General features: G+C 76.9%; 25 non-coding genes across 25 annotated transcripts; all 25 read left to right on the forward strand.

Annotated features, from left to right (window-relative positions):
• Nucleotides 1-235: 235 nt before the first annotated feature.
• On the forward strand, nt 236-354 carry LOC125963270 (5S ribosomal RNA). The gene has a single exon (XR_007475095.1). It is a non-coding gene; the product is annotated as a 5S ribosomal RNA (ribosomal RNA).
• A 926-nt stretch (nt 355-1,280) lies between these two features.
• On the forward strand, nt 1,281-1,399 carry LOC125963271 (5S ribosomal RNA). The gene has a single exon (XR_007475096.1). It is a non-coding gene; the product is annotated as a 5S ribosomal RNA (ribosomal RNA).
• Nucleotides 1,400-2,325: 926 nt separating this feature from the next.
• LOC125963272 (5S ribosomal RNA) lies at nt 2,326-2,444 on the forward strand. Its single transcript, XR_007475097.1, has one exon. It is a non-coding gene; the product is annotated as a 5S ribosomal RNA (ribosomal RNA).
• Nucleotides 2,445-3,370: 926 nt separating this feature from the next.
• Nucleotides 3,371-3,489, forward strand: LOC125963273 (5S ribosomal RNA). The gene has a single exon (XR_007475098.1). It is a non-coding gene; the product is annotated as a 5S ribosomal RNA (ribosomal RNA).
• A 926-nt stretch (nt 3,490-4,415) lies between these two features.
• Nucleotides 4,416-4,534, forward strand: LOC125963274 (5S ribosomal RNA). Its single transcript, XR_007475099.1, has one exon. It is a non-coding gene; the product is annotated as a 5S ribosomal RNA (ribosomal RNA).
• A 926-nt stretch (nt 4,535-5,460) lies between these two features.
• LOC125963275 (5S ribosomal RNA) lies at nt 5,461-5,579 on the forward strand. The gene has a single exon (XR_007475100.1). It is a non-coding gene; the product is annotated as a 5S ribosomal RNA (ribosomal RNA).
• A 926-nt stretch (nt 5,580-6,505) lies between these two features.
• On the forward strand, nt 6,506-6,624 carry LOC125963276 (5S ribosomal RNA). The gene has a single exon (XR_007475101.1). It is a non-coding gene; the product is annotated as a 5S ribosomal RNA (ribosomal RNA).
• Nucleotides 6,625-7,550: 926 nt separating this feature from the next.
• Nucleotides 7,551-7,669, forward strand: LOC125963278 (5S ribosomal RNA). The gene has a single exon (XR_007475103.1). It is a non-coding gene; the product is annotated as a 5S ribosomal RNA (ribosomal RNA).
• Nucleotides 7,670-8,595: 926 nt separating this feature from the next.
• On the forward strand, nt 8,596-8,714 carry LOC125963279 (5S ribosomal RNA). The gene has a single exon (XR_007475104.1). It is a non-coding gene; the product is annotated as a 5S ribosomal RNA (ribosomal RNA).
• A 926-nt stretch (nt 8,715-9,640) lies between these two features.
• On the forward strand, nt 9,641-9,759 carry LOC125963280 (5S ribosomal RNA). Its single transcript, XR_007475105.1, has one exon. It is a non-coding gene; the product is annotated as a 5S ribosomal RNA (ribosomal RNA).
• A 926-nt stretch (nt 9,760-10,685) lies between these two features.
• LOC125963281 (5S ribosomal RNA) lies at nt 10,686-10,804 on the forward strand. Its single transcript, XR_007475106.1, has one exon. It is a non-coding gene; the product is annotated as a 5S ribosomal RNA (ribosomal RNA).
• A 926-nt stretch (nt 10,805-11,730) lies between these two features.
• On the forward strand, nt 11,731-11,849 carry LOC125963283 (5S ribosomal RNA). The gene has a single exon (XR_007475107.1). It is a non-coding gene; the product is annotated as a 5S ribosomal RNA (ribosomal RNA).
• Nucleotides 11,850-12,775: 926 nt separating this feature from the next.
• On the forward strand, nt 12,776-12,894 carry LOC125963284 (5S ribosomal RNA). The gene has a single exon (XR_007475108.1). It is a non-coding gene; the product is annotated as a 5S ribosomal RNA (ribosomal RNA).
• Nucleotides 12,895-13,828: 934 nt separating this feature from the next.
• On the forward strand, nt 13,829-13,947 carry LOC125963285 (5S ribosomal RNA). The gene has a single exon (XR_007475109.1). It is a non-coding gene; the product is annotated as a 5S ribosomal RNA (ribosomal RNA).
• A 926-nt stretch (nt 13,948-14,873) lies between these two features.
• Nucleotides 14,874-14,992, forward strand: LOC125963286 (5S ribosomal RNA). The gene has a single exon (XR_007475110.1). It is a non-coding gene; the product is annotated as a 5S ribosomal RNA (ribosomal RNA).
• A 926-nt stretch (nt 14,993-15,918) lies between these two features.
• On the forward strand, nt 15,919-16,037 carry LOC125963287 (5S ribosomal RNA). The gene has a single exon (XR_007475111.1). It is a non-coding gene; the product is annotated as a 5S ribosomal RNA (ribosomal RNA).
• A 926-nt stretch (nt 16,038-16,963) lies between these two features.
• On the forward strand, nt 16,964-17,082 carry LOC125963288 (5S ribosomal RNA). The gene has a single exon (XR_007475113.1). It is a non-coding gene; the product is annotated as a 5S ribosomal RNA (ribosomal RNA).
• A 926-nt stretch (nt 17,083-18,008) lies between these two features.
• On the forward strand, nt 18,009-18,127 carry LOC125963290 (5S ribosomal RNA). Its single transcript, XR_007475115.1, has one exon. It is a non-coding gene; the product is annotated as a 5S ribosomal RNA (ribosomal RNA).
• A 926-nt stretch (nt 18,128-19,053) lies between these two features.
• On the forward strand, nt 19,054-19,172 carry LOC125963291 (5S ribosomal RNA). Its single transcript, XR_007475116.1, has one exon. It is a non-coding gene; the product is annotated as a 5S ribosomal RNA (ribosomal RNA).
• Nucleotides 19,173-20,098: 926 nt separating this feature from the next.
• On the forward strand, nt 20,099-20,217 carry LOC125963292 (5S ribosomal RNA). Its single transcript, XR_007475117.1, has one exon. It is a non-coding gene; the product is annotated as a 5S ribosomal RNA (ribosomal RNA).
• A 926-nt stretch (nt 20,218-21,143) lies between these two features.
• Nucleotides 21,144-21,262, forward strand: LOC125963293 (5S ribosomal RNA). The gene has a single exon (XR_007475118.1). It is a non-coding gene; the product is annotated as a 5S ribosomal RNA (ribosomal RNA).
• Nucleotides 21,263-22,188: 926 nt separating this feature from the next.
• On the forward strand, nt 22,189-22,307 carry LOC125963294 (5S ribosomal RNA). Its single transcript, XR_007475119.1, has one exon. It is a non-coding gene; the product is annotated as a 5S ribosomal RNA (ribosomal RNA).
• A 934-nt stretch (nt 22,308-23,241) lies between these two features.
• Nucleotides 23,242-23,360, forward strand: LOC125963295 (5S ribosomal RNA). Its single transcript, XR_007475120.1, has one exon. It is a non-coding gene; the product is annotated as a 5S ribosomal RNA (ribosomal RNA).
• A 926-nt stretch (nt 23,361-24,286) lies between these two features.
• LOC125963296 (5S ribosomal RNA) lies at nt 24,287-24,405 on the forward strand. Its single transcript, XR_007475121.1, has one exon. It is a non-coding gene; the product is annotated as a 5S ribosomal RNA (ribosomal RNA).
• Nucleotides 24,406-25,331: 926 nt separating this feature from the next.
• Nucleotides 25,332-25,450, forward strand: LOC125963297 (5S ribosomal RNA). Its single transcript, XR_007475122.1, has one exon. It is a non-coding gene; the product is annotated as a 5S ribosomal RNA (ribosomal RNA).
• The last annotated feature ends 353 nt before the right edge of the window (nt 25,451-25,803 follow it).

Below are 25,803 nucleotides of genomic sequence, written 5' to 3' on the forward strand. Positions count from 1 at the left end.
ACGTGCGGGATCTTGGGCGGGGCGCCAAGCGCCGAAGGGTTTGCTGGGTCACGGCCGCCCTGGGCTGGGAGGTGGTCGCCAAACCCTCCGCCGCCGCCCGATACCCGAGACCTCCGTTCCCCCTGCCTGGGCGGGCGAGGGGGCCCTGCCGGGGCGGGCCGGCCGCCAGGCTGGCGTTAAGGCGCCAGCGCCAGCGAAACTGGGCCTCAAGAGGCAGCCCGCGGCCCCCGCCCCCGTCTACGGCCATACCACCCTGAACGCGCCCGATCTCGTCTGATCTCGGAAGCTAAGCAGGGTCGGGCCTGGTTAGTACTTGGATGGGAGACCGCCTGGGAATACCGGGTGCTGTAGGCTTTTTGCCTCCCGCTCCGCCCGCCTTCTCCTTTACTCGCCCGCGGCGGGGGCCGCCGGCTCCGCCCCCGCCGGGCCCCGCGGCAGGCCCCACCTCCTCAGGCCCCTCCCACCACGGCGCGCGCCGGCGGGGGCGCTCCCCGCCGGCCCGGCCGGCCAGAAGGCGGCCCTGGAAGGCAGCCGCACCCCAGACGCTCCCGGGGTGGCTGGCCCGGACCCAGACTCCGCCGCGGGCCCACTTGCCGTCCTTTCGGCCCGCGAGCCCCTCGACCTGCACCTGGCCGCCCCCACCGGCGCCCAGCCCCGGCGCCGCCACCTGTGTGCCGGTGTGTCCCTCCACAGCTCCCTCCGACAAAAGCCCCCCACCCCCACCCCGCCCCGCTGGCGTGTCACCGCGGCCGGGTGCGGGAGCGGGATCGAGGGCAGGGGCCGCTTCCCCGGGCCTGCCGGCCACCAGGGGCGGGGTCCTGAGCTCGGCGGGGGGTGTGGGGGCAAGGGTGGCCTTGCCGGGGCTGAGGGGCCGTGGCGACTCAATGGTGGCTCCCAGTGGCTTCGGGCCAGCTGCCGTCGGGCAGGAGGGCCGGCCCGGGCTGCGGCCGGGCTGCGCCTAGCGCCGCGTGGGCCGGCAGGGCCGATGCCCAAGGGACCGCGGGCCCCGGGCCCTGAAGCCTCCGGGGCCACGTCCCTGTGAGCGACGTGCGGGATCTTGGGCGGGGCGCCAAGCGCCGAAGGGTTTGCTGGGTCACGGCCGCCCTGGGCTGGGAGGTGGTCGCCAAACCCTCCGCCGCCGCCCGATACCCGAGACCTCCGTTCCCCCTGCCTGGGCGGGCGAGGGGGCCCTGCCGGGGCGGGCCGGCCGCCAGGCTGGCGTTAAGGCGCCAGCGCCAGCGAAACTGGGCCTCAAGAGGCAGCCCGCGGCCCCCGCCCCCGTCTACGGCCATACCACCCTGAACGCGCCCGATCTCGTCTGATCTCGGAAGCTAAGCAGGGTCGGGCCTGGTTAGTACTTGGATGGGAGACCGCCTGGGAATACCGGGTGCTGTAGGCTTTTTGCCTCCCGCTCCGCCCGCCTTCTCCTTTACTCGCCCGCGGCGGGGGCCGCCGGCTCCGCCCCCGCCGGGCCCCGCGGCAGGCCCCACCTCCTCAGGCCCCTCCCACCACGGCGCGCGCCGGCGGGGGCCCTCCCCGCCGGCCCGGCCGGCCAGAAGGCGGCCCTGGAAGGCAGCCGCACCCCAGACGCTCCCGGGGTGGCTGGCCCGGACCCAGACTCCGCCGCGGGCCCACTTGCCGTCCTTTCGGCCCGCGAGCCCCTCGACCTGCACCTGGCCGCCCCCACCGGCGCCCAGCCCCGGCGCCGCCACCTGTGTGCCGGTGTGTCCCTCCACAGCTCCCTCCGACAAAAGCCCCCCACCCCCACCCCGCCCCGCTGGCGTGTCACCGCGGCCGGGTGCGGGAGCGGGATCGAGGGCAGGGGCCGCTTCCCCGGGCCTGCCGGCCACCAGGGGCGGGGTCCTGAGCTCGGCGGGGGGTGTGGGGGCAAGGGTGGCCTTGCCGGGGCTGAGGGGCCGTGGCGACTCAATGGTGGCTCCCAGTGGCTTCGGGCCAGCTGCCGTCGGGCAGGAGGGCCGGCCCGGGCTGCGGCCGGGCTGCGCCTAGCGCCGCGTGGGCCGGCAGGGCCGATGCCCAAGGGACCGCGGGCCCCGGGCCCTGAAGCCTCCGGGGCCACGTCCCTGTGAGCGACGTGCGGGATCTTGGGCGGGGCGCCAAGCGCCGAAGGGTTTGCTGGGTCACGGCCGCCCTGGGCTGGGAGGTGGTCGCCAAACCCTCTGCCGCCGCCCGATACCCGAGACCTCCGTTCCCCCTGCCTGGGCGGGCGAGGGGGCCCTGCCGGGGCGGGCCGGCCGCCAGGCTGGCGTTAAGGCGCCAGCGCCAGCGAAACTGGGCCTCAAGAGGCAGCCCGCGGCCCCCGCCCCCGTCTACGGCCATACCACCCTGAACGCGCCCGATCTCGTCTGATCTCGGAAGCTAAGCAGGGTCGGGCCTGGTTAGTACTTGGATGGGAGACCGCCTGGGAATACCGGGTGCTGTAGGCTTTTTGCCTCCCGCTCCGCCCGCCTTCTCCTTTACTCGCCCAGGGCGGGGGCCGCCGGATCCGCCCCCGCCGGGCCCCGCGGCAGGCCCCACCTCCTCAGGCCCCTCCCACCACGGCGCGCGCCGGCGGGGGCGCTCCCCGCCGGCCCGGCCGGCCAGAAGGCGGCCCTGGAAGGCAGCCGCACCCCAGACGCTCCCGGGGTGGCTGGCCCGGACCCAGACTCCGCCGCGGGCCCACTTGCCGTCCTTTCGGCCCGCGAGCCCCTCGACCTGCACCTGGCCGCCCCCACCGGCGCCCAGCCCCGGCGCCGCCACCTGTGTGCCGGTGTGTCCCTCCACAGCTCCCTCCGACAAAAGCCCCCCACCCCCACCCCGCCCCGCTGGCGTGTCACCGCGGCCGGGTGCGGGAGCGGGATCGAGGGCAGGGGCCGCTTCCCCGGGCCTGCCGGCCACCAGGGGCGGGGTCCTGAGCTCGGCGGGGGGTGTGGGGGCAAGGGTGGCCTTGCCGGGGCTGAGGGGCCGTGGCGACTCAATGGTGGCTCCCAGTGGCTTCGGGCCAGCTGCCGTCGGGCAGGAGGGCCGGCCCGGGCTGCGGCCGGGCTGCGCCTAGCGCCGCGTGGGCCGGCAGGGCCGATGCCCAAGGGACCGCGGGCCCCGGGCCCTGAAGCCTCCGGGGCCACGTCCCTGTGAGCGACGTGCGGGATCTTGGGCGGGGCGCCAAGCGCCGAAGGGTTTGCTGGGTCACGGCCGCCCTGGGCTGGGAGGTGGTCGCCAAACCCTCCGCCGCCGCCCGATACCCGAGACCTCCGTTCCCCCTGCCTGGGCGGGCGAGGGGGCCCTGCCGGGGCGGGCCGGCCGCCAGGCTGGCGTTAAGGCGCCAGCGCCAGCGAAACTGGGCCTCAAGAGGCAGCCCGCGGCCCCCGCCCCCGTCTACGGCCATACCACCCTGAACGCGCCCGATCTCGTCTGATCTCGGAAGCTAAGCAGGGTCGGGCCTGGTTAGTACTTGGATGGGAGACCGCCTGGGAATACCGGGTGCTGTAGGCTTTTTGCCTCCCGCTCCGCCCGCCTTCTCCTTTACTCGCCCGCGGCGGGGGCCGCCGGCTCCGCCCCCGCCGGGCCCCGCGGCAGGCCCCACCTCCTCAGGCCCCTCCCACCACGGCGCGCGCCGGCGGGGGCCCTCCCCGCCGGCCCGGCCGGCCAGAAGGCGGCCCTGGAAGGCAGCCGCACCCCAGACGCTCCCGGGGTGGCTGGCCCGGACCCAGACTCCGCCGCGGGCCCACTTGCCGTCCTTTCGGCCCGCGAGCCCCTCGACCTGCACCTGGCCGCCCCCACCGGCGCCCAGCCCCGGCGCCGCCACCTGTGTGCCGGTGTGTCCCTCCACAGCTCCCTCCGACAAAAGCCCCCCACCCCCACCCCGCCCCGCTGGCGTGTCACCGCGGCCGGGTGCGGGAGCGGGATCGAGGGCAGGGGCCGCTTCCCCGGGCCTGCCGGCCACCAGGGGCGGGGTCCTGAGCTCGGCGGGGGGTGTGGGGGCAAGGGTGGCCTTGCCGGGGCTGAGGGGCCGTGGCGACTCAATGGTGGCTCCCAGTGGCTTCGGGCCAGCTGCCGTCGGGCAGGAGGGCCGGCCCGGGCTGCGGCCGGGCTGCGCCTAGCGCCGCGTGGGCCGGCAGGGCCGATGCCCAAGGGACCGCGGGCCCCGGGCCCTGAAGCCTCCGGGGCCACGTCCCTGTGAGCGACGTGCGGGATCTTGGGCGGGGCGCCAAGCGCCGAAGGGTTTGCTGGGTCACGGCCGCCCTGGGCTGGGAGGTGGTCGCCAAACCCTCCGCCGCCGCCCGATACCCGAGACCTCCGTTCCCCCTGCCTGGGCGGGCGAGGGGGCCCTGCCGGGGCGGGCCGGCCGCCAGGCTGGCGTTAAGGCGCCAGCGCCAGCGAAACTGGGCCTCAAGAGGCAGCCCGCGGCCCCCGCCCCCGTCTACGGCCATACCACCCTGAACGCGCCCGATCTCGTCTGATCTCGGAAGCTAAGCAGGGTCGGGCCTGGTTAGTACTTGGATGGGAGACCGCCTGGGAATACCGGGTGCTGTAGGCTTTTTGCCTCCCGCTCCGCCCGCCTTCTCCTTTACTCGCCCGCGGCGGGGGCCGCCGGCTCCGCCCCCGCCGGGCCCCGCGGCAGGCCCCACCTCCTCAGGCCCCTCCCACCACGGCGCGCGCCGGCGGGGGCGCTCCCCGCCGGCCCGGCCGGCCAGAAGGCGGCCCTGGAAGGCAGCCGCACCCCAGACGCTCCCGGGGTGGCTGGCCCGGACCCAGACTCCGCCGCGGGCCCACTTGCCGTCCTTTCGGCCCGCGAGCCCCTCGACCTGCACCTGGCCGCCCCCACCGGCGCCCAGCCCCGGCGCCGCCACCTGTGTGCCGGTGTGTCCCTCCACAGCTCCCTCCGACAAAAGCCCCCCACCCCCACCCCGCCCCGCTGGCGTGTCACCGCGGCCGGGTGCGGGAGCGGGATCGAGGGCAGGGGCCGCTTCCCCGGGCCTGCCGGCCACCAGGGGCGGGGTCCTGAGCTCGGCGGGGGGTGTGGGGGCAAGGGTGGCCTTGCCGGGGCTGAGGGGCCGTGGCGACTCAATGGTGGCTCCCAGTGGCTTCGGGCCAGCTGCCGTCGGGCAGGAGGGCCGGCCCGGGCTGCGGCCGGGCTGCGCCTAGCGCCGCGTGGGCCGGCAGGGCCGATGCCCAAGGGACCGCGGGCCCCGGGCCCTGAAGCCTCCGGGGCCACGTCCCTGTGAGCGACGTGCGGGATCTTGGGCGGGGCGCCAAGCGCCGAAGGGTTTGCTGGGTCACGGCCGCCCTGGGCTGGGAGGTGGTCGCCAAACCCTCCGCCGCCGCCCGATACCCGAGACCTCCGTTCCCCCTGCCTGGGCGGGCGAGGGGGCCCTGCCGGGGCGGGCCGGCCGCCAGGCTGGCGTTAAGGCGCCAGCGCCAGCGAAACTGGGCCTCAAGAGGCAGCCCGCGGCCCCCGCCCCCGTCTACGGCCATACCACCCTGAACGCGCCCGATCTCGTCTGATCTCGGAAGCTAAGCAGGGTCGGGCCTGGTTAGTACTTGGATGGGAGACCGCCTGGGAATACCGGGTGCTGTAGGCTTTTTGCCTCCCGCTCCGCCCGCCTTCTCCTTTACTCGCCCGCGGCGGGGGCCGCCGGCTCCGCCCCCGCCGGGCCCCGCGGCAGGCCCCACCTCCTCAGGCCCCTCCCACCACGGCGCGCGCCGGCGGGGGCGCTCCCCGCCGGCCCGGCCGGCCAGAAGGCGGCCCTGGAAGGCAGCCGCACCCCAGACGCTCCCGGGGTGGCTGGCCCGGACCCAGACTCCGCCGCGGGCCCACTTGCCGTCCTTTCGGCCCGCGAGCCCCTCGACCTGCACCTGGCCGCCCCCACCGGCGCCCAGCCCCGGCGCCGCCACCTGTGTGCCGGTGTGTCCCTCCACAGCTCCCTCCGACAAAAGCCCCCCACCCCCACCCCGCCCCGCTGGCGTGTCACCGCGGCCGGGTGCGGGAGCGGGATCGAGGGCAGGGGCCGCTTCCCCGGGCCTGCCGGCCACCAGGGGCGGGGTCCTGAGCTCGGCGGGGGGTGTGGGGGCAAGGGTGGCCTTGCCGGGGCTGAGGGGCCGTGGCGACTCAATGGTGGCTCCCAGTGGCTTCGGGCCAGCTGCCGTCGGGCAGGAGGGCCGGCCCGGGCTGCGGCCGGGCTGCGCCTAGCGCCGCGTGGGCCGGCAGGGCCGATGCCCAAGGGACCGCGGGCCCCGGGCCCTGAAGCCTCCGGGGCCACGTCCCTGTGAGCGACGTGCGGGATCTTGGGCGGGGCGCCAAGCGCCGAAGGGTTTGCTGGGTCACGGCCGCCCTGGGCTGGGAGGTGGTCGCCAAACCCTCCGCCGCCGCCCGATACCCGAGACCTCCGTTCCCCCTGCCTGGGCGGGCGAGGGGGCCCTGCCGGGGCGGGCCGGCCGCCAGGCTGGCGTTAAGGCGCCAGCGCCAGCGAAACTGGGCCTCAAGAGGCAGCCCGCGGCCCCCGCCCCCGTCTACGGCCATACCACCCTGAACGCGCCCGATCTCGTCTGATCTCGGAAGCTAAGCAGGGTCGGGCCTGGTTAGTACTTGGATGGGAGACCGCCTGGGAATACCGGGTGCTGTAGGCTTTTTGCCTCCCGCTCCGCCCGCCTTCTCCTTTACTCGCCCGCGGCGGGGGCCGCCGGCTCCGCCCCCGCCGGGCCCCGCGGCAGGCCCCACCTCCTCAGGCCCCTCCCACCACGGCGCGCGCCGGCGGGGGCGCTCCCCGCCGGCCCGGCCGGCCAGAAGGCGGCCCTGGAAGGCAGCCGCACCCCAGACGCTCCCGGGGTGGCTGGCCCGGACCCAGACTCCGCCGCGGGCCCACTTGCCGTCCTTTCGGCCCGCGAGCCCCTCGACCTGCACCTGGCCGCCCCCACCGGCGCCCAGCCCCGGCGCCGCCACCTGTGTGCCGGTGTGTCCCTCCACAGCTCCCTCCGACAAAAGCCCCCCACCCCCACCCCGCCCCGCTGGCGTGTCACCGCGGCCGGGTGCGGGAGCGGGATCGAGGGCAGGGGCCGCTTCCCCGGGCCTGCCGGCCACCAGGGGCGGGGTCCTGAGCTCGGCGGGGGGTGTGGGGGCAAGGGTGGCCTTGCCGGGGCTGAGGGGCCGTGGCGACTCAATGGTGGCTCCCAGTGGCTTCGGGCCAGCTGCCGTCGGGCAGGAGGGCCGGCCCGGGCTGCGGCCGGGCTGCGCCTAGCGCCGCGTGGGCCGGCAGGGCCGATGCCCAAGGGACCGCGGGCCCCGGGCCCTGAAGCCTCCGGGGCCACGTCCCTGTGAGCGACGTGCGGGATCTTGGGCGGGGCGCCAAGCGCCGAAGGGTTTGCTGGGTCACGGCCGCCCTGGGCTGGGAGGTGGTCGCCAAACCCTCCGCCGCCGCCCGATACCCGAGACCTCCGTTCCCCCTGCCTGGGCGGGCGAGGGGGCCCTGCCGGGGCGGGCCGGCCGCCAGGCTGGCGTTAAGGCGCCAGCGCCAGCGAAACTGGGCCTCAAGAGGCAGCCCGCGGCCCCCGCCCCCGTCTACGGCCATACCACCCTGAACGCGCCCGATCTCGTCTGATCTCGGAAGCTAAGCAGGGTCGGGCCTGGTTAGTACTTGGATGGGAGACCGCCTGGGAATACCGGGTGCTGTAGGCTTTTTGCCTCCCGCTCCGCCCGCCTTCTCCTTTACTCGCCCGCGGCGGGGGCCGCCGGCTCCGCCCCCGCCGGGCCCCGCGGCAGGCCCCACCTCCTCAGGCCCCTCCCACCACGGCGCGCGCCGGCGGGGGCGCTCCCCGCCGGCCCGGCCGGCCAGAAGGCGGCCCTGGAAGGCAGCCGCACCCCAGACGCTCCCGGGGTGGCTGGCCCGGACCCAGACTCCGCCGCGGGCCCACTTGCCGTCCTTTCGGCCCGCGAGCCCCTCGACCTGCACCTGGCCGCCCCCACCGGCGCCCAGCCCCGGCGCCGCCACCTGTGTGCCGGTGTGTCCCTCCACAGCTCCCTCCGACAAAAGCCCCCCACCCCCACCCCGCCCCGCTGGCGTGTCACCGCGGCCGGGTGCGGGAGCGGGATCGAGGGCAGGGGCCGCTTCCCCGGGCCTGCCGGCCACCAGGGGCGGGGTCCTGAGCTCGGCGGGGGGTGTGGGGGCAAGGGTGGCCTTGCCGGGGCTGAGGGGCCGTGGCGACTCAATGGTGGCTCCCAGTGGCTTCGGGCCAGCTGCCGTCGGGCAGGAGGGCCGGCCCGGGCTGCGGCCGGGCTGCGCCTAGCGCCGCGTGGGCCGGCAGGGCCGATGCCCAAGGGACCGCGGGCCCCGGGCCCTGAAGCCTCCGGGGCCACGTCCCTGTGAGCGACGTGCGGGATCTTGGGCGGGGCGCCAAGCGCCGAAGGGTTTGCTGGGTCACGGCCGCCCTGGGCTGGGAGGTGGTCGCCAAACCCTCCGCCGCCGCCCGATACCCGAGACCTCCGTTCCCCCTGCCTGGGCGGGCGAGGGGGCCCTGCCGGGGCGGGCCGGCCGCCAGGCTGGCGTTAAGGCGCCAGCGCCAGCGAAACTGGGCCTCAAGAGGCAGCCCGCGGCCCCCGCCCCCGTCTACGGCCATACCACCCTGAACGCGCCCGATCTCGTCTGATCTCGGAAGCTAAGCAGGGTCGGGCCTGGTTAGTACTTGGATGGGAGACCGCCTGGGAATACCGGGTGCTGTAGGCTTTTTGCCTCCCGCTCCGCCCGCCTTCTCCTTTACTCGCCCGCGGCGGGGGCCGCCGGCTCCGCCCCCGCCGGGCCCCGCGGCAGGCCCCACCTCCTCAGGCCCCTCCCACCACGGCGCGCGCCGGCGGGGGCCCTCCCCGCCGGCCCGGCCGGCCAGAAGGCGGCCCTGGAAGGCAGCCGCACCCCAGACGCTCCCGGGGTGGCTGGCCCGGACCCAGACTCCGCCGCGGGCCCACTTGCCGTCCTTTCGGCCCGCGAGCCCCTCGACCTGCACCTGGCCGCCCCCACCGGCGCCCAGCCCCGGCGCCGCCACCTGTGTGCCGGTGTGTCCCTCCACAGCTCCCTCCGACAAAAGCCCCCCACCCCCACCCCGCCCCGCTGGCGTGTCACCGCGGCCGGGTGCGGGAGCGGGATCGAGGGCAGGGGCCGCTTCCCCGGGCCTGCCGGCCACCAGGGGCGGGGTCCTGAGCTCGGCGGGGGGTGTGGGGGCAAGGGTGGCCTTGCCGGGGCTGAGGGGCCGTGGCGACTCAATGGTGGCTCCCAGTGGCTTCGGGCCAGCTGCCGTCGGGCAGGAGGGCCGGCCCGGGCTGCGGCCGGGCTGCGCCTAGCGCCGCGTGGGCCGGCAGGGCCGATGCCCAAGGGACCGCGGGCCCCGGGCCCTGAAGCCTCCGGGGCCACGTCCCTGTGAGCGACGTGCGGGATCTTGGGCGGGGCGCCAAGCGCCGAAGGGTTTGCTGGGTCACGGCCGCCCTGGGCTGGGAGGTGGTCGCCAAACCCTCCGCCGCCGCCCGATACCCGAGACCTCCGTTCCCCCTGCCTGGGCGGGCGAGGGGGCCCTGCCGGGGCGGGCCGGCCGCCAGGCTGGCGTTAAGGCGCCAGCGCCAGCGAAACTGGGCCTCAAGAGGCAGCCCGCGGCCCCCGCCCCCGTCTACGGCCATACCACCCTGAACGCGCCCGATCTCGTCTGATCTCGGAAGCTAAGCAGGGTCGGGCCTGGTTAGTACTTGGATGGGAGACCGCCTGGGAATACCGGGTGCTGTAGGCTTTTTGCCTCCCGCTCCGCCCGCCTTCTCCTTTACTCGCCCGCGGCGGGGGCCGCCGGCTCCGCCCCCGCCGGGCCCCGCGGCAGGCCCCACCTCCTCAGGCCCCTCCCACCACGGCGCGCGCCGGCGGGGGCCCTCCCCGCCGGCCCGGCCGGCCAGAAGGCGGCCCTGGAAGGCAGCCGCACCCCAGACGCTCCCGGGGTGGCTGGCCCGGACCCAGACTCCGCCGCGGGCCCACTTGCCGTCCTTTCGGCCCGCGAGCCCCTCGACCTGCACCTGGCCGCCCCCACCGGCGCCCAGCCCCGGCGCCGCCACCTGTGTGCCGGTGTGTCCCTCCACAGCTCCCTCCGACAAAAGCCCCCCACCCCCACCCCGCCCCGCTGGCGTGTCACCGCGGCCGGGTGCGGGAGCGGGATCGAGGGCAGGGGCCGCTTCCCCGGGCCTGCCGGCCACCAGGGGCGGGGTCCTGAGCTCGGCGGGGGGTGTGGGGGCAAGGGTGGCCTTGCCGGGGCTGAGGGGCCGTGGCGACTCAATGGTGGCTCCCAGTGGCTTCGGGCCAGCTGCCGTCGGGCAGGAGGGCCGGCCCGGGCTGCGGCCGGGCTGCGCCTAGCGCCGCGTGGGCCGGCAGGGCCGATGCCCAAGGGACCGCGGGCCCCGGGCCCTGAAGCCTCCGGGGCCACGTCCCTGTGAGCGACGTGCGGGATCTTGGGCGGGGCGCCAAGCGCCGAAGGGTTTGCTGGGTCACGGCCGCCCTGGGCTGGGAGGTGGTCGCCAAACCCTCCGCCGCCGCCCGATACCCGAGACCTCCGTTCCCCCTGCCTGGGCGGGCGAGGGGGCCCTGCCGGGGCGGGCCGGCCGCCAGGCTGGCGTTAAGGCGCCAGCGCCAGCGAAACTGGGCCTCAAGAGGCAGCCCGCGGCCCCCGCCCCCGTCTACGGCCATACCACCCTGAACGCGCCCGATCTCGTCTGATCTCGGAAGCTAAGCAGGGTCGGGCCTGGTTAGTACTTGGATGGGAGACCGCCTGGGAATACCGGGTGCTGTAGGCTTTTTGCCTCCCGCTCCGCCCGCCTTCTCCTTTACTCGCCCGCGGCGGGGGCCGCCGGCTCCGCCCCCGCCGGGCCCCGCGGCAGGCCCCACCTCCTCAGGCCCCTCCCACCACGGCGCGCGCCGGCGGGGGCCCTCCCCGCCGGCCCGGCCGGCCAGAAGGCGGCCCTGGAAGGCAGCCGCACCCCAGACGCTCCCGGGGTGGCTGGCCCGGACCCAGACTCCGCCGCGGGCCCACTTGCCGTCCTTTCGGCCCGCGAGCCCCTCGACCTGCACCTGGCCGCCCCCACCGGCGCCCAGCCCCGGCGCCGCCACCTGTGTGCCGGTGTGTCCCTCCACAGCTCCCTCCGACAAAAGCCCCCCACCCCCACCCCGCCCCGCTGGCGTGTCACCGCGGCCGGGTGCGGGAGCGGGATCGAGGGCAGGGGCCGCTTCCCCGGGCCTGCCGGCCACCAGGGGCGGGGTCCTGAGCTCGGCGGGGGGTGTGGGGGCAAGGGTGGCCTTGCCGGGGCTGAGGGGCCGTGGCGACTCAATGGTGGCTCCCAGTGGCTTCGGGCCAGCTGCCGTCGGGCAGGAGGGCCGGCCCGGGCTGCGGCCGGGCTGCGCCTAGCGCCGCGTGGGCCGGCAGGGCCGATGCCCAAGGGACCGCGGGCCCCGGGCCCTGAAGCCTCCGGGGCCACGTCCCTGTGAGCGACGTGCGGGATCTTGGGCGGGGCGCCAAGCGCCGAAGGGTTTGCTGGGTCACGGCCGCCCTGGGCTGGGAGGTGGTCGCCAAACCCTCCGCCGCCGCCCGATACCCGAGACCTCCGTTCCCCCTGCCTGGGCGGGCGAGGGGGCCCTGCCGGGGCGGGCCGGCCGCCAGGCTGGCGTTAAGGCGCCAGCGCCAGCGAAACTGGGCCTCAAGAGGCAGCCCGCGGCCCCCGCCCCCGTCTACGGCCATACCACCCTGAACGCGCCCGATCTCGTCTGATCTCGGAAGCTAAGCAGGGTCGGGCCTGGTTAGTACTTGGATGGGAGACCGCCTGGGAATACCGGGTGCTGTAGGCTTTTTGCCTCCCGCTCCGCCCGCCTTCTCCTTTACTCGCCCGCGGCGGGGGCCGCCGGCTCCGCCCCCGCCGGGCCCCGCGGCAGGCCCCACCTCCTCAGGCCCCTCCCACCACGGCGCGCGCCGGCGGGGGCGCTCCCCGCCGGCCCGGCCGGCCAGAAGGCGGCCCTGGAAGGCAGCCGCACCCCAGACGCTCCCGGGGTGGCTGGCCCGGACCCAGACTCCGCCGCGGGCCCACTTGCCGTCCTTTCGGCCCGCGAGCCCCTCGACCTGCACCTGGCCGCCCCCACCGGCGCCCAGCCCCGGCGCCGCCACCTGTGTGCCGGTGTGTCCCTCCACAGCTCCCTCCGACAAAAGCCCCCCACCCCCACCCCGCCCCGCTGGCGTGTCACCGCGGCCGGGTGCGGGAGCGGGATCGAGGGCAGGGGCCGCTTCCCCGGGCCTGCCGGCCACCAGGGGCGGGGTCCTGAGCTCGGCGGGGGGTGTGGGGGCAAGGGTGGCCTTGCCGGGGCTGAGGGGCCGTGGCGACTCAATGGTGGCTCCCAGTGGCTTCGGGCCAGCTGCCGTCGGGCAGGAGGGCCGGCCCGGGCTGCGGCCGGGCTGCGCCTAGCGCCGCGTGGGCCGGCAGGGCCGATGCCCAAGGGACCGCGGGCCCCGGGCCCTGAAGCCTCCGGGGCCACGTCCCTGTGAGCGACGTGCGGGATCTTGGGCGGGGCGCCAAGCGCCGAAGGGTTTGCTGGGTCACGGCCGCCCTGGGCTGGGAGGTGGTCGCCAAACCCTCCGCCGCCGCCCGATACCCGAGACCTCCGTTCCCCCTGCCTGGGCGGGCGAGGGGGCCCTGCCGGGGCGGGCCGGCCGCCAGGCTGGCGTTAAGGCGCCAGCGCCAGCGAAACTGGGCCTCAAGAGGCAGCCCGCGGCCCCCGCCCCCGTCTACGGCCATACCACCCTGAACGCGCCCGATCTCGTCTGATCTCGGAAGCTAAGCAGGGTCGGGCCTGGTTAGTACTTGGATGGGAGACCGCCTGGGAATACCGGGTGCTGTAGGCTTTTTGCCTCCCGCTCCGCCCGCCTTCTCCTTTACTCGCCCGCGGCGGGGGCCGCCGGCTCCGCCCCCGCCGGACCCCGCGGCAGGCCCCACCTCCTCAGGCCCCTCCCACCACGGCGCGCGCCGGCGGGGGCGCTCCCCGCCGGCCCGGCCGGCCAGGCGGCCAGAAGGCGGCCCTGGAAGGCGGCCGCACCCCAGACGCTCCCGGGGTGGCTGGCCCGGACCCAGACTCCGCCGCGGGCCCACTTGCTGTCCTTTCGGCCCGCGAGCCCCTCGACCTGCACCTGGCCGCCCCCACCGGCGCCCAGCCCCGGCGCCGCCACCTGTGTGCCGGTGTGTCCCTCCACAGCTCCCTCCGACAAAAGCCCCCCACCCCCACCCCGCCCCTCTGGCGTGTCACCGCGGCCGGGTGCGGGAGCGGGATCGAGGGCAGGGGCCGCTTCCCCGGGCCTGCCGGCCACCAGGGGCGGGGTCCTGAGCTCGGCGGGGGGTGTGGGGGCAAGGGTGGCCTTGCCGGGGCTGAGGGGCCGTGGCGACTCAATGGTGGCTCCCAGTGGCTTCGGGCCAGCTGCTGTCGGGCAGGAGGGCCGGCCCGGGCTGCGGCCGGGCTGCGCCTCGCGCCGCGTGGGCCGGCAGGGCCGATGCCCAAGGGACCGCGGGCCCCGGGCCCTGAAGCCTCCGGGGCCACGTCCCTGTGAGCGACGTGCGGGATCTTGGGCGGGGCGCCAAGCGCCGAAGGGTTTGCTGGGTCACGGCCGCCCTGGGCTGGGAGGTGGTCGCCAAACCCTCCGCCGCCGCCCGATACCCGAGACCTCCGTTCCCCCTGCCTGGGCGGGCGAGGGGGCCCTGCCGGGGCGGGCCGGCCGCCAGGCTGGCGTTAAGGCGCCAGCGCCAGCGAAACTGGGCCTCAAGAGGCAGCCCGCGGCCCCCGCCCCCGTCTACGGCCATACCACCCTGAACGCGCCCGATCTCGTCTGATCTCGGAAGCTAAGCAGGGTCGGGCCTGGTTAGTACTTGGATGGGAGACCGCCTGGGAATACCGGGTGCTGTAGGCTTTTTGCCTCCCGCTCCGCCCGCCTTCTCCTTTACTCGCCCGCGGCGGGGGCCGCCGGCTCCGCCCCCGCCGGGCCCCGCGGCAGGCCCCACCTCCTCAGGCCCCTCCCACCACGGCGCGCGCCGGCGGGGGCGCTCCCCGCCGGCCCGGCCGGCCAGAAGGCGGCCCTGGAAGGCAGCCGCACCCCAGACGCTCCCGGGGTGGCTGGCCCGGACCCAGACTCCGCCGCGGGCCCACTTGCCGTCCTTTCGGCCCGCGAGCCCCTCGACCTGCACCTGGCCGCCCCCACCGGCGCCCAGCCCCGGCGCCGCCACCTGTGTGCCGGTGTGTCCCTCCACAGCTCCCTCCGACAAAAGCCCCCCACCCCCACCCCGCCCCGCTGGCGTGTCACCGCGGCCGGGTGCGGGAGCGGGATCGAGGGCAGGGGCCGCTTCCCCGGGCCTGCCGGCCACCAGGGGCGGGGTCCTGAGCTCGGCGGGGGGTGTGGGGGCAAGGGTGGCCTTGCCGGGGCTGAGGGGCCGTGGCGACTCAATGGTGGCTCCCAGTGGCTTCGGGCCAGCTGCCGTCGGGCAGGAGGGCCGGCCCGGGCTGCGGCCGGGCTGCGCCTAGCGCCGCGTGGGCCGGCAGGGCCGATGCCCAAGGGACCGCGGGCCCCGGGCCCTGAAGCCTCCGGGGCCACGTCCCTGTGAGCGACGTGCGGGATCTTGGGCGGGGCGCCAAGCGCCGAAGGGTTTGCTGGGTCACGGCCGCCCTGGGCTGGGAGGTGGTCGCCAAACCCTCCGCCGCCGCCCGATACCCGAGACCTCCGTTCCCCCTGCCTGGGCGGGCGAGGGGGCCCTGCCGGGGCGGGCCGGCCGCCAGGCTGGCGTTAAGGCGCCAGCGCCAGCGAAACTGGGCCTCAAGAGGCAGCCCGCGGCCCCCGCCCCCGTCTACGGCCATACCACCCTGAACGCGCCCGATCTCGTCTGATCTCGGAAGCTAAGCAGGGTCGGGCCTGGTTAGTACTTGGATGGGAGACCGCCTGGGAATACCGGGTGCTGTAGGCTTTTTGCCTCCCGCTCCGCCCGCCTTCTCCTTTACTCGCCCGCGGCGGGGGCCGCCGGCTCCGCCCCCGCCGGGCCCCGCGGCAGGCCCCACCTCCTCAGGCCCCTCCCACCACGGCGCGCGCCGGCGGGGGCGCTCCCCGCCGGCCCGGCCGGCCAGAAGGCGGCCCTGGAAGGCAGCCGCACCCCAGACGCTCCCGGGGTGGCTGGCCCGGACCCAGACTCCGCCGCGGGCCCACTTGCCGTCCTTTCGGCCCGCGAGCCCCTCGACCTGCACCTGGCCGCCCCCACCGGCGCCCAGCCCCGGCGCCGCCACCTGTGTGCCGGTGTGTCCCTCCACAGCTCCCTCCGACAAAAGCCCCCCACCCCCACCCCGCCCCGCTGGCGTGTCACCGCGGCCGGGTGCGGGAGCGGGATCGAGGGCAGGGGCCGCTTCCCCGGGCCTGCCGGCCACCAGGGGCGGGGTCCTGAGCTCGGCGGGGGGTGTGGGGGCAAGGGTGGCCTTGCCGGGGCTGAGGGGCCGTGGCGACTCAATGGTGGCTCCCAGTGGCTTCGGGCCAGCTGCCGTCGGGCAGGAGGGCCGGCCCGGGCTGCGGCCGGGCTGCGCCTAGCGCCGCGTGGGCCGGCAGGGCCGATGCCCAAGGGACCGCGGGCCCCGGGCCCTGAAGCCTCCGGGGCCACGTCCCTGTGAGCGACGTGCGGGATCTTGGGCGGGGCGCCAAGCGCCGAAGGGTTTGCTGGGTCACGGCCGCCCTGGGCTGGGAGGTGGTCGCCAAACCCTCCGCCGCCGCCCGATACCCGAGACCTCCGTTCCCCCTGCCTGGGCGGGCGAGGGGGCCCTGCCGGGGCGGGCCGGCCGCCAGGCTGGCGTTAAGGCGCCAGCGCCAGCGAAACTGGGCCTCAAGAGGCAGCCCGCGGCCCCCGCCCCCGTCTACGGCCATACCACCCTGAACGCGCCCGATCTCGTCTGATCTCGGAAGCTAAGCAGGGTCGGGCCTGGTTAGTACTTGGATGGGAGACCGCCTGGGAATACCGGGTGCTGTAGGCTTTTTGCCTCCCGCTCCGCCCGCCTTCTCCTTTACTCGCCCGCGGCGGGGGCCGCCGGCTCCGCCCCCGCCGGGCCCCGCGGCAGGCCCCACCTCCTCAGGCCCCTCCCACCACGGCGCGCGCCGGCGGGGGCCCTCCCCGCCGGCCCGGCCGGCCAGAAGGCGGCCCTGGAAGGCAGCCGCACCCCAGACGCTCCCGGGGTGGCTGGCCCGGACCCAGACTCCGCCGCGGGCCCACTTGCCGTCCTTTCGGCCCGCGAGCCCCTCGACCTGCACCTGGCCGCCCCCACCGGCGCCCAGCCCCGGCGCCGCCACCTGTGTGCCGGTGTGTCCCTCCACAGCTCCCTCCGACAAAAGCCCCCCACCCCCACCCCGCCCCGCTGGCGTGTCACCGCGGCCGGGTGCGGGAGCGGGATCGAGGGCAGGGGCCGCTTCCCCGGGCCTGCCGGCCACCAGGGGCGGGGTCCTGAGCTCGGCGGGGGGTGTGGGGGCAAGGGTGGCCTTGCCGGGGCTGAGGGGCCGTGGCGACTCAATGGTGGCTCCCAGTGGCTTCGGGCCAGCTGCCGTCGGGCAGGAGGGCCGGCCCGGGCTGCGGCCGGGCTGCGCCTAGCGCCGCGTGGGCCGGCAGGGCCGATGCCCAAGGGACCGCGGGCCCCGGGCCCTGAAGCCTCCGGGGCCACGTCCCTGTGAGCGACGTGCGGGATCTTGGGCGGGGCGCCAAGCGCCGAAGGGTTTGCTGGGTCACGGCCGCCCTGGGCTGGGAGGTGGTCGCCAAACCCTCCGCCGCCGCCCGATACCCGAGACCTCCGTTCCCCCTGCCTGGGCGGGCGAGGGGGCCCTGCCGGGGCGGGCCGGCCGCCAGGCTGGCGTTAAGGCGCCAGCGCCAGCGAAACTGGGCCTCAAGAGGCAGCCCGCGGCCCCCGCCCCCGTCTACGGCCATACCACCCTGAACGCGCCCGATCTCGTCTGATCTCGGAAGCTAAGCAGGGTCGGGCCTGGTTAGTACTTGGATGGGAGACCGCCTGGGAATACCGGGTGCTGTAGGCTTTTTGCCTCCCGCTCCGCCCGCCTTCTCCTTTACTCGCCCGCGGCGGGGGCCGCCGGCTCCGCCCCCGCCGGGCCCCGCGGCAGGCCCCACCTCCTCAGGCCCCTCCCACCACGGCGCGCGCCGGCGGGGGCCCTCCCCGCCGGCCCGGCCGGCCAGAAGGCGGCCCTGGAAGGCAGCCGCACCCCAGACGCTCCCGGGGTGGCTGGCCCGGACCCAGACTCCGCCGCGGGCCCACTTGCCGTCCTTTCGGCCCGCGAGCCCCTCGACCTGCACCTGGCCGCCCCCACCGGCGCCCAGCCCCGGCGCCGCCACCTGTGTGCCGGTGTGTCCCTCCACAGCTCCCTCCGACAAAAGCCCCCCACCCCCACCCCGCCCCGCTGGCGTGTCACCGCGGCCGGGTGCGGGAGCGGGATCGAGGGCAGGGGCCGCTTCCCCGGGCCTGCCGGCCACCAGGGGCGGGGTCCTGAGCTCGGCGGGGGGTGTGGGGGCAAGGGTGGCCTTGCCGGGGCTGAGGGGCCGTGGCGACTCAATGGTGGCTCCCAGTGGCTTCGGGCCAGCTGCCGTCGGGCAGGAGGGCCGGCCCGGGCTGCGGCCGGGCTGCGCCTAGCGCCGCGTGGGCCGGCAGGGCCGATGCCCAAGGGACCGCGGGCCCCGGGCCCTGAAGCCTCCGGGGCCACGTCCCTGTGAGCGACGTGCGGGATCTTGGGCGGGGCGCCAAGCGCCGAAGGGTTTGCTGGGTCACGGCCGCCCTGGGCTGGGAGGTGGTCGCCAAACCCTCCGCCGCCGCCCGATACCCGAGACCTCCGTTCCCCCTGCCTGGGCGGGCGAGGGGGCCCTGCCGGGGCGGGCCGGCCGCCAGGCTGGCGTTAAGGCGCCAGCGCCAGCGAAACTGGGCCTCAAGAGGCAGCCCGCGGCCCCCGCCCCCGTCTACGGCCATACCACCCTGAACGCGCCCGATCTCGTCTGATCTCGGAAGCTAAGCAGGGTCGGGCCTGGTTAGTACTTGGATGGGAGACCGCCTGGGAATACCGGGTGCTGTAGGCTTTTTGCCTCCCGCTCCGCCCGCCTTCTCCTTTACTCGCCCGCGGCGGGGGCCGCCGGCTCCGCCCCCGCCGGGCCCCGCGGCAGGCCCCACCTCCTCAGGCCCCTCCCACCACGGCGCGCGCCGGCGGGGGCGCTCCCCGCCGGCCCGGCCGGCCAGAAGGCGGCCCTGGAAGGCAGCCGCACCCCAGACGCTCCCGGGGTGGCTGGCCCGGACCCAGACTCCGCCGCGGGCCCACTTGCCGTCCTTTCGGCCCGCGAGCCCCTCGACCTGCACCTGGCCGCCCCCACCGGCGCCCAGCCCCGGCGCCGCCACCTGTGTGCCGGTGTGTCCCTCCACAGCTCCCTCCGACAAAAGCCCCCCACCCCCACCCCGCCCCGCTGGCGTGTCACCGCGGCCGGGTGCGGGAGCGGGATCGAGGGCAGGGGCCGCTTCCCCGGGCCTGCCGGCCACCAGGGGCGGGGTCCTGAGCTCGGCGGGGGGTGTGGGGGCAAGGGTGGCCTTGCCGGGGCTGAGGGGCCGTGGCGACTCAATGGTGGCTCCCAGTGGCTTCGGGCCAGCTGCCGTCGGGCAGGAGGGCCGGCCCGGGCTGCGGCCGGGCTGCGCCTAGCGCCGCGTGGGCCGGCAGGGCCGATGCCCAAGGGACCGCGGGCCCCGGGCCCTGAAGCCTCCGGGGCCACGTCCCTGTGAGCGACGTGCGGGATCTTGGGCGGGGCGCCAAGCGCCGAAGGGTTTGCTGGGTCACGGCCGCCCTGGGCTGGGAGGTGGTCGCCAAACCCTCCGCCGCCGCCCGATACCCGAGACCTCCGTTCCCCCTGCCTGGGCGGGCGAGGGGGCCCTGCCGGGGCGGGCCGGCCGCCAGGCTGGCGTTAAGGCGCCAGCGCCAGCGAAACTGGGCCTCAAGAGGCAGCCCGCGGCCCCCGCCCCCGTCTACGGCCATACCACCCTGAACGCGCCCGATCTCGTCTGATCTCGGAAGCTAAGCAGGGTCGGGCCTGGTTAGTACTTGGATGGGAGACCGCCTGGGAATACCGGGTGCTGTAGGCTTTTTGCCTCCCGCTCCGCCCGCCTTCTCCTTTACTCGCCCGCGGCGGGGGCCGCCGGCTCCGCCCCCGCCGGGCCCCGCGGCAGGCCCCACCTCCTCAGGCCCCTCCCACCACGGCGCGCGCCGGCGGGGGCCCTCCCCGCCGGCCCGGCCGGCCAGAAGGCGGCCCTGGAAGGCAGCCGCACCCCAGACGCTCCCGGGGTGGCTGGCCCGGACCCAGACTCCGCCGCGGGCCCACTTGCCGTCCTTTCGGCCCGCGAGCCCCTCGACCTGCACCTGGCCGCCCCCACCGGCGCCCAGCCCCGGCGCCGCCACCTGTGTGCCGGTGTGTCCCTCCACAGCTCCCTCCGACAAAAGCCCCCCACCCCCACCCCGCCCCGCTGGCGTGTCACCGCGGCCGGGTGCGGGAGCGGGATCGAGGGCAGGGGCCGCTTCCCCGGGCCTGCCGGCCACCAGGGGCGGGGTCCTGAGCTCGGCGGGGGGTGTGGGGGCAAGGGTGGCCTTGCCGGGGCTGAGGGGCCGTGGCGACTCAATGGTGGCTCCCAGTGGCTTCGGGCCAGCTGCCGTCGGGCAGGAGGGCCGGCCCGGGCTGCGGCCGGGCTGCGCCTAGCGCCGCGTGGGCCGGCAGGGCCGATGCCCAAGGGACCGCGGGCCCCGGGCCCTGAAGCCTCCGGGGCCACGTCCCTGTGAGCGACGTGCGGGATCTTGGGCGGGGCGCCAAGCGCCGAAGGGTTTGCTGGGTCACGGCCGCCCTGGGCTGGGAGGTGGTCGCCAAACCCTCCGCCGCCGCCCGATACCCGAGACCTCCGTTCCCCCTGCCTGGGCGGGCGAGGGGGCCCTGCCGGGGCGGGCCGGCCGCCAGGCTGGCGTTAAGGCGCCAGCGCCAGCGAAACTGGGCCTCAAGAGGCAGCCCGCGGCCCCCGCCCCCGTCTACGGCCATACCACCCTGAACGCGCCCGATCTCGTCTGATCTCGGAAGCTAAGCAGGGTCGGGCCTGGTTAGTACTTGGATGGGAGACCGCCTGGGAATACCGGGTGCTGTAGGCTTTTTGCCTCCCGCTCCGCCCGCCTTCTCCTTTACTCGCCCGCGGCGGGGGCCGCCGGCTCCGCCCCCGCCGGGCCCCGCGGCAGGCCCCACCTCCTCAGGCCCCTCCCACCACGGCGCGCGCCGGCGGGGGCCCTCCCCGCCGGCCCGGCCGGCCAGAAGGCGGCCCTGGAAGGCAGCCGCACCCCAGACGCTCCCGGGGTGGCTGGCCCGGACCCAGACTCCGCCGCGGGCCCACTTGCCGTCCTTTCGGCCCGCGAGCCCCTCGACCTGCACCTGGCCGCCCCCACCGGCGCCCAGCCCCGGCGCCGCCACCTGTGTGCCGGTGTGTCCCTCCACAGCTCCCTCCGACAAAAGCCCCCCACCCCCACCCCGCCCCGCTGGCGTGTCACCGCGGCCGGGTGCGGGAGCGGGATCGAGGGCAGGGGCCGCTTCCCCGGGCCTGCCGGCCACCAGGGGCGGGGTCCTGAGCTCGGCGGGGGGTGTGGGGGCAAGGGTGGCCTTGCCGGGGCTGAGGGGCCGTGGCGACTCAATGGTGGCTCCCAGTGGCTTCGGGCCAGCTGCCGTCGGGCAGGAGGGCCGGCCCGGGCTGCGGCCGGGCTGCGCCTAGCGCCGCGTGGGCCGGCAGGGCCGATGCCCAAGGGACCGCGGGCCCCGGGCCCTGAAGCCTCCGGGGCCACGTCCCTGTGAGCGACGTGCGGGATCTTGGGCGGGGCGCCAAGCGCCGAAGGGTTTGCTGGGTCACGGCCGCCCTGGGCTGGGAGGTGGTCGCCAAACCCTCCGCCGCCGCCCGATACCCGAGACCTCCGTTCCCCCTGCCTGGGCGGGCGAGGGGGCCCTGCCGGGGCGGGCCGGCCGCCAGGCTGGCGTTAAGGCGCCAGCGCCAGCGAAACTGGGCCTCAAGAGGCAGCCCGCGGCCCCCGCCCCCGTCTACGGCCATACCACCCTGAACGCGCCCGATCTCGTCTGATCTCGGAAGCTAAGCAGGGTCGGGCCTGGTTAGTACTTGGATGGGAGACCGCCTGGGAATACCGGGTGCTGTAGGCTTTTTGCCTCCCGCTCCGCCCGCCTTCTCCTTTACTCGCCCGCGGCGGGGGCCGCCGGCTCCGCCCCCGCCGGGCCCCGCGGCAGGCCCCACCTCCTCAGGCCCCTCCCACCACGGCGCGCGCCGGCGGGGGCGCTCCCCGCCGGCCCGGCCGGCCAGAAGGCGGCCCTGGAAGGCAGCCGCACCCCAGACGCTCCCGGGGTGGCTGGCCCGGACCCAGACTCCGCCGCGGGCCCACTTGCCGTCCTTTCGGCCCGCGAGCCCCTCGACCTGCACCTGGCCGCCCCCACCGGCGCCCAGCCCCGGCGCCGCCACCTGTGTGCCGGTGTGTCCCTCCACAGCTCCCTCCGACAAAAGCCCCCCACCCCCACCCCGCCCCGCTGGCGTGTCACCGCGGCCGGGTGCGGGAGCGGGATCGAGGGCAGGGGCCGCTTCCCCGGGCCTGCCGGCCACCAGGGGCGGGGTCCTGAGCTCGGCGGGGGGTGTGGGGGCAAGGGTGGCCTTGCCGGGGCTGAGGGGCCGTGGCGACTCAATGGTGGCTCCCAGTGGCTTCGGGCCAGCTGCCGTCGGGCAGGAGGGCCGGCCCGGGCTGCGGCCGGGCTGCGCCTAGCGCCGCGTGGGCCGGCAGGGCCGATGCCCAAGGGACCGCGGGCCCCGGGCCCTGAAGCCTCCGGGGCCACGTCCCTGTGAGCGACGTGCGGGATCTTGGGCGGGGCGCCAAGCGCCGAAGGGTTTGCTGGGTCACGGCCGCCCTGGGCTGGGAGGTGGTCGCCAAACCCTCCGCCGCCGCCCGATACCCGAGACCTCCGTTCCCCCTGCCTGGGCGGGCGAGGGGGCCCTGCCGGGGCGGGCCGGCCGCCAGGCTGGCGTTAAGGCGCCAGCGCCAGCGAAACTGGGCCTCAAGAGGCAGCCCGCGGCCCCCGCCCCCGTCTACGGCCATACCACCCTGAACGCGCCCGATCTCGTCTGATCTCGGAAGCTAAGCAGGGTCGGGCCTGGTTAGTACTTGGATGGGAGACCGCCTGGGAATACCGGGTGCTGTAGGCTTTTTGCCTCCCGCTCCGCCCGCCTTCTCCTTTACTCGCCCGCGGCGGGGGCCGCCGGCTCCGCCCCCGCCGGACCCCGCGGCAGGCCCCACCTCCTCAGGCCCCTCCCACCACGGCGCGCGCCGGCGGGGGCGCTCCCCGCCGGCCCGGCCGGCCAGGCGGCCAGAAGGCGGCCCTGGAAGGCGGCCGCACCCCAGACGCTCCCGGGGTGGCTGGCCCGGACCCAGACTCCGCCGCGGGCCCACTTGCTGTCCTTTCGGCCCGCGAGCCCCTCGACCTGCACCTGGCCGCCCCCACCGGCGCCCAGCCCCGGCGCCGCCACCTGTGTGCCGGTGTGTCCCTCCACAGCTCCCTCCGACAAAAGCCCCCCACCCCCACCCCGCCCCTCTGGCGTGTCACCGCGGCCGGGTGCGGGAGCGGGATCGAGGGCAGGGGCCGCTTCCCCGGGCCTGCCGGCCACCAGGGGCGGGGTCCTGAGCTCGGCGGGGGGTGTGGGGGCAAGGGTGGCCTTGCCGGGGCTGAGGGGCCGTGGCGACTCAATGGTGGCTCCCAGTGGCTTCGGGCCAGCTGCCGTCGGGCAGGAGGGCCGGCCCGGGCTGCGGCCGGGCTGCGCCTCGCGCCGCGTGGGCCGGCAGGGCCGATGCCCAAGGGACCGCGGGCCCCGGGCCCTGAAGCCTCCGGGGCCACGTCCCTGTGAGCGACGTGCGGGATCTTGGGCGGGGCGCCAAGCGCCGAAGGGTTTGCTGGGTCACGGCCGCCCTGGGCTGGGAGGTGGTCGCCAAACCCTCCGCCGCCGCCCGATACCCGAGACCTCCGTTCCCCCTGCCTGGGCGGGCGAGGGGGCCCTGCCGGGGCGGGCCGGCCGCCAGGCTGGCGTTAAGGCGCCAGCGCCAGCGAAACTGGGCCTCAAGAGGCAGCCCGCGGCCCCCGCCCCCGTCTACGGCCATACCACCCTGAACGCGCCCGATCTCGTCTGATCTCGGAAGCTAAGCAGGGTCGGGCCTGGTTAGTACTTGGATGGGAGACCGCCTGGGAATACCGGGTGCTGTAGGCTTTTTGCCTCCCGCTCCGCCCGCCTTCTCCTTTACTCGCCCGCGGCGGGGGCCGCCGGCTCCGCCCCCGCCGGGCCCCGCGGCAGGCCCCACCTCCTCAGGCCCCTCCCACCACGGCGCGCGCCGGCGGGGGCGCTCCCCGCCGGCCCGGCCGGCCAGAAGGCGGCCCTGGAAGGCAGCCGCACCCCAGACGCTCCCGGGGTGGCTGGCCCGGACCCAGACTCCGCCGCGGGCCCACTTGCCGTCCTTTCGGCCCGCGAGCCCCTCGACCTGCACCTGGCCGCCCCCACCGGCGCCCAGCCCCGGCGCCGCCACCTGTGTGCCGGTGTGTCCCTCCACAGCTCCCTCCGACAAAAGCCCCCCACCCCCACCCCGCCCCGCTGGCGTGTCACCGCGGCCGGGTGCGGGAGCGGGATCGAGGGCAGGGGCCGCTTCCCCGGGCCTGCCGGCCACCAGGGGCGGGGTCCTGAGCTCGGCGGGGGGTGTGGGGGCAAGGGTGGCCTTGCCGGGGCTGAGGGGCCGTGGCGACTCAATGGTGGCTCCCAGTGGCTTCGGGCCAGCTGCCGTCGGGCAGGAGGGCCGGCCCGGGCTGCGGCCGGGCTGCGCCTAGCGCCGCGTGGGCCGGCAGGGCCGATGCCCAAGGGACCGCGGGCCCCGGGCCCTGAAGCCTCCGGGGCCACGTCCCTGTGAGCGACGTGCGGGATCTTGGGCGGGGCGCCAAGCGCCGAAGGGTTTGCTGGGTCACGGCCGCCCTGGGCTGGGAGGTGGTCGCCAAACCCTCCGCCGCCGCCCGATACCCGAGACCTCCGTTCCCCCTGCCTGGGCGGGCGAGGGGGCCCTGCCGGGGCGGGCCGGCCGCCAGGCTGGCGTTAAGGCGCCAGCGCCAGCGAAACTGGGCCTCAAGAGGCAGCCCGCGGCCCCCGCCCCCGTCTACGGCCATACCACCCTGAACGCGCCCGATCTCGTCTGATCTCGGAAGCTAAGCAGGGTCGGGCCTGGTTAGTACTTGGATGGGAGACCGCCTGGGAATACCGGGTGCTGTAGGCTTTTTGCCTCCCGCTCCGCCCGCCTTCTCCTTTACTCGCCCGCGGCGGGGGCCGCCGGCTCCGCCCCCGCCGGGCCCCGCGGCAGGCCCCACCTCCTCAGGCCCCTCCCACCACGGCGCGCGCCGGCGGGGGCGCTCCCCGCCGGCCCGGCCGGCCAGAAGGCGGCCCTGGAAGGCAGCCGCACCCCAGACGCTCCCGGGGTGGCTGGCCCGGACCCAGACTCCGCCGCGGGCCCACTTGCCGTCCTTTCGGCCCGCGAGCCCCTCGACCTGCACCTGGCCGCCCCCACCGGCGCCCAGCCCCGGCGCCGCCACCTGTGTGCCGGTGTGTCCCTCCACAGCTCCCTCCGACAAAAGCCCCCCACCCCCACCCCGCCCCGCTGGCGTGTCACCGCGGCCGGGTGCGGGAGCGGGATCGAGGGCAGGGGCCGCTTCCCCGGGCCTGCCGGCCACCAGGGGCGGGGTCCTGAGCTCGGCGGGGGGTGTGGGGGCAAGGGTGGCCTTGCCGGGGCTGAGGGGCCGTGGCGACTCAATGGTGGCTCCCAGTGGCTTCGGGCCAGCTGCCGTCGGGCAGGAGGGCCGGCCCGGGCTGCGGCCGGGCTGCGCCTAGCGCCGCGTGGGCCGGCAGGGCCGATGCCCAAGGGACCGCGGGCCCCGGGCCCTGAAGCCTCCGGGGCCACGTCCCTGTGAGCGACGTGCGGGATCTTGGGCGGGGCGCCAAGCGCCGAAGGGTTTGCTGGGTCACGGCCGCCCTGGGCTGGGAGGTGGTCGCCAAACCCTCCGCCGCCGCCCGATACCCGAGACCTCCGTTCCCCCTGCCTGGGCGGGCGAGGGGGCCCTGCCGGGGCGGGCCGGCCGCCAGGCTGGCGTTAAGGCGCCAGCGCCAGCGAAACTGGGCCTCAAGAGGCAGCCCGCGGCCCCCGCCCCCGTCTACGGCCATACCACCCTGAACGCGCCCGATCTCGTCTGATCTCGGAAGCTAAGCAGGGTCGGGCCTGGTTAGTACTTGGATGGGAGACCGCCTGGGAATACCGGGTGCTGTAGGCTTTTTGCCTCCCGCTCCGCCCGCCTTCTCCTTTACTCGCCCGCGGCGGGGGCCGCCGGCTCCGCCCCCGCCGGGCCCCGCGGCAGGCCCCACCTCCTCAGGCCCCTCCCACCACGGCGCGCGCCGGCGGGGGCCCTCCCCGCCGGCCCGGCCGGCCAGAAGGCGGCCCTGGAAGGCAGCCGCACCCCAGACGCTCCCGGGGTGGCTGGCCCGGACCCAGACTCCGCCGCGGGCCCACTTGCCGTCCTTTCGGCCCGCGAGCCCCTCGACCTGCACCTGGCCGCCCCCACCGGCGCCCAGCCCCGGCGCCGCCACCTGTGTGCCGGTGTGTCCCTCCACAGCTCCCTCCGACAAA

This window comes from Orcinus orca, unplaced genomic scaffold (genome assembly GCF_937001465.1).
Source record: "Orcinus orca unplaced genomic scaffold, mOrcOrc1.1 scaffold_302, whole genome shotgun sequence".
Lineage (NCBI taxonomy): Eukaryota > Metazoa > Chordata > Mammalia > Artiodactyla > Delphinidae > Orcinus > Orcinus orca.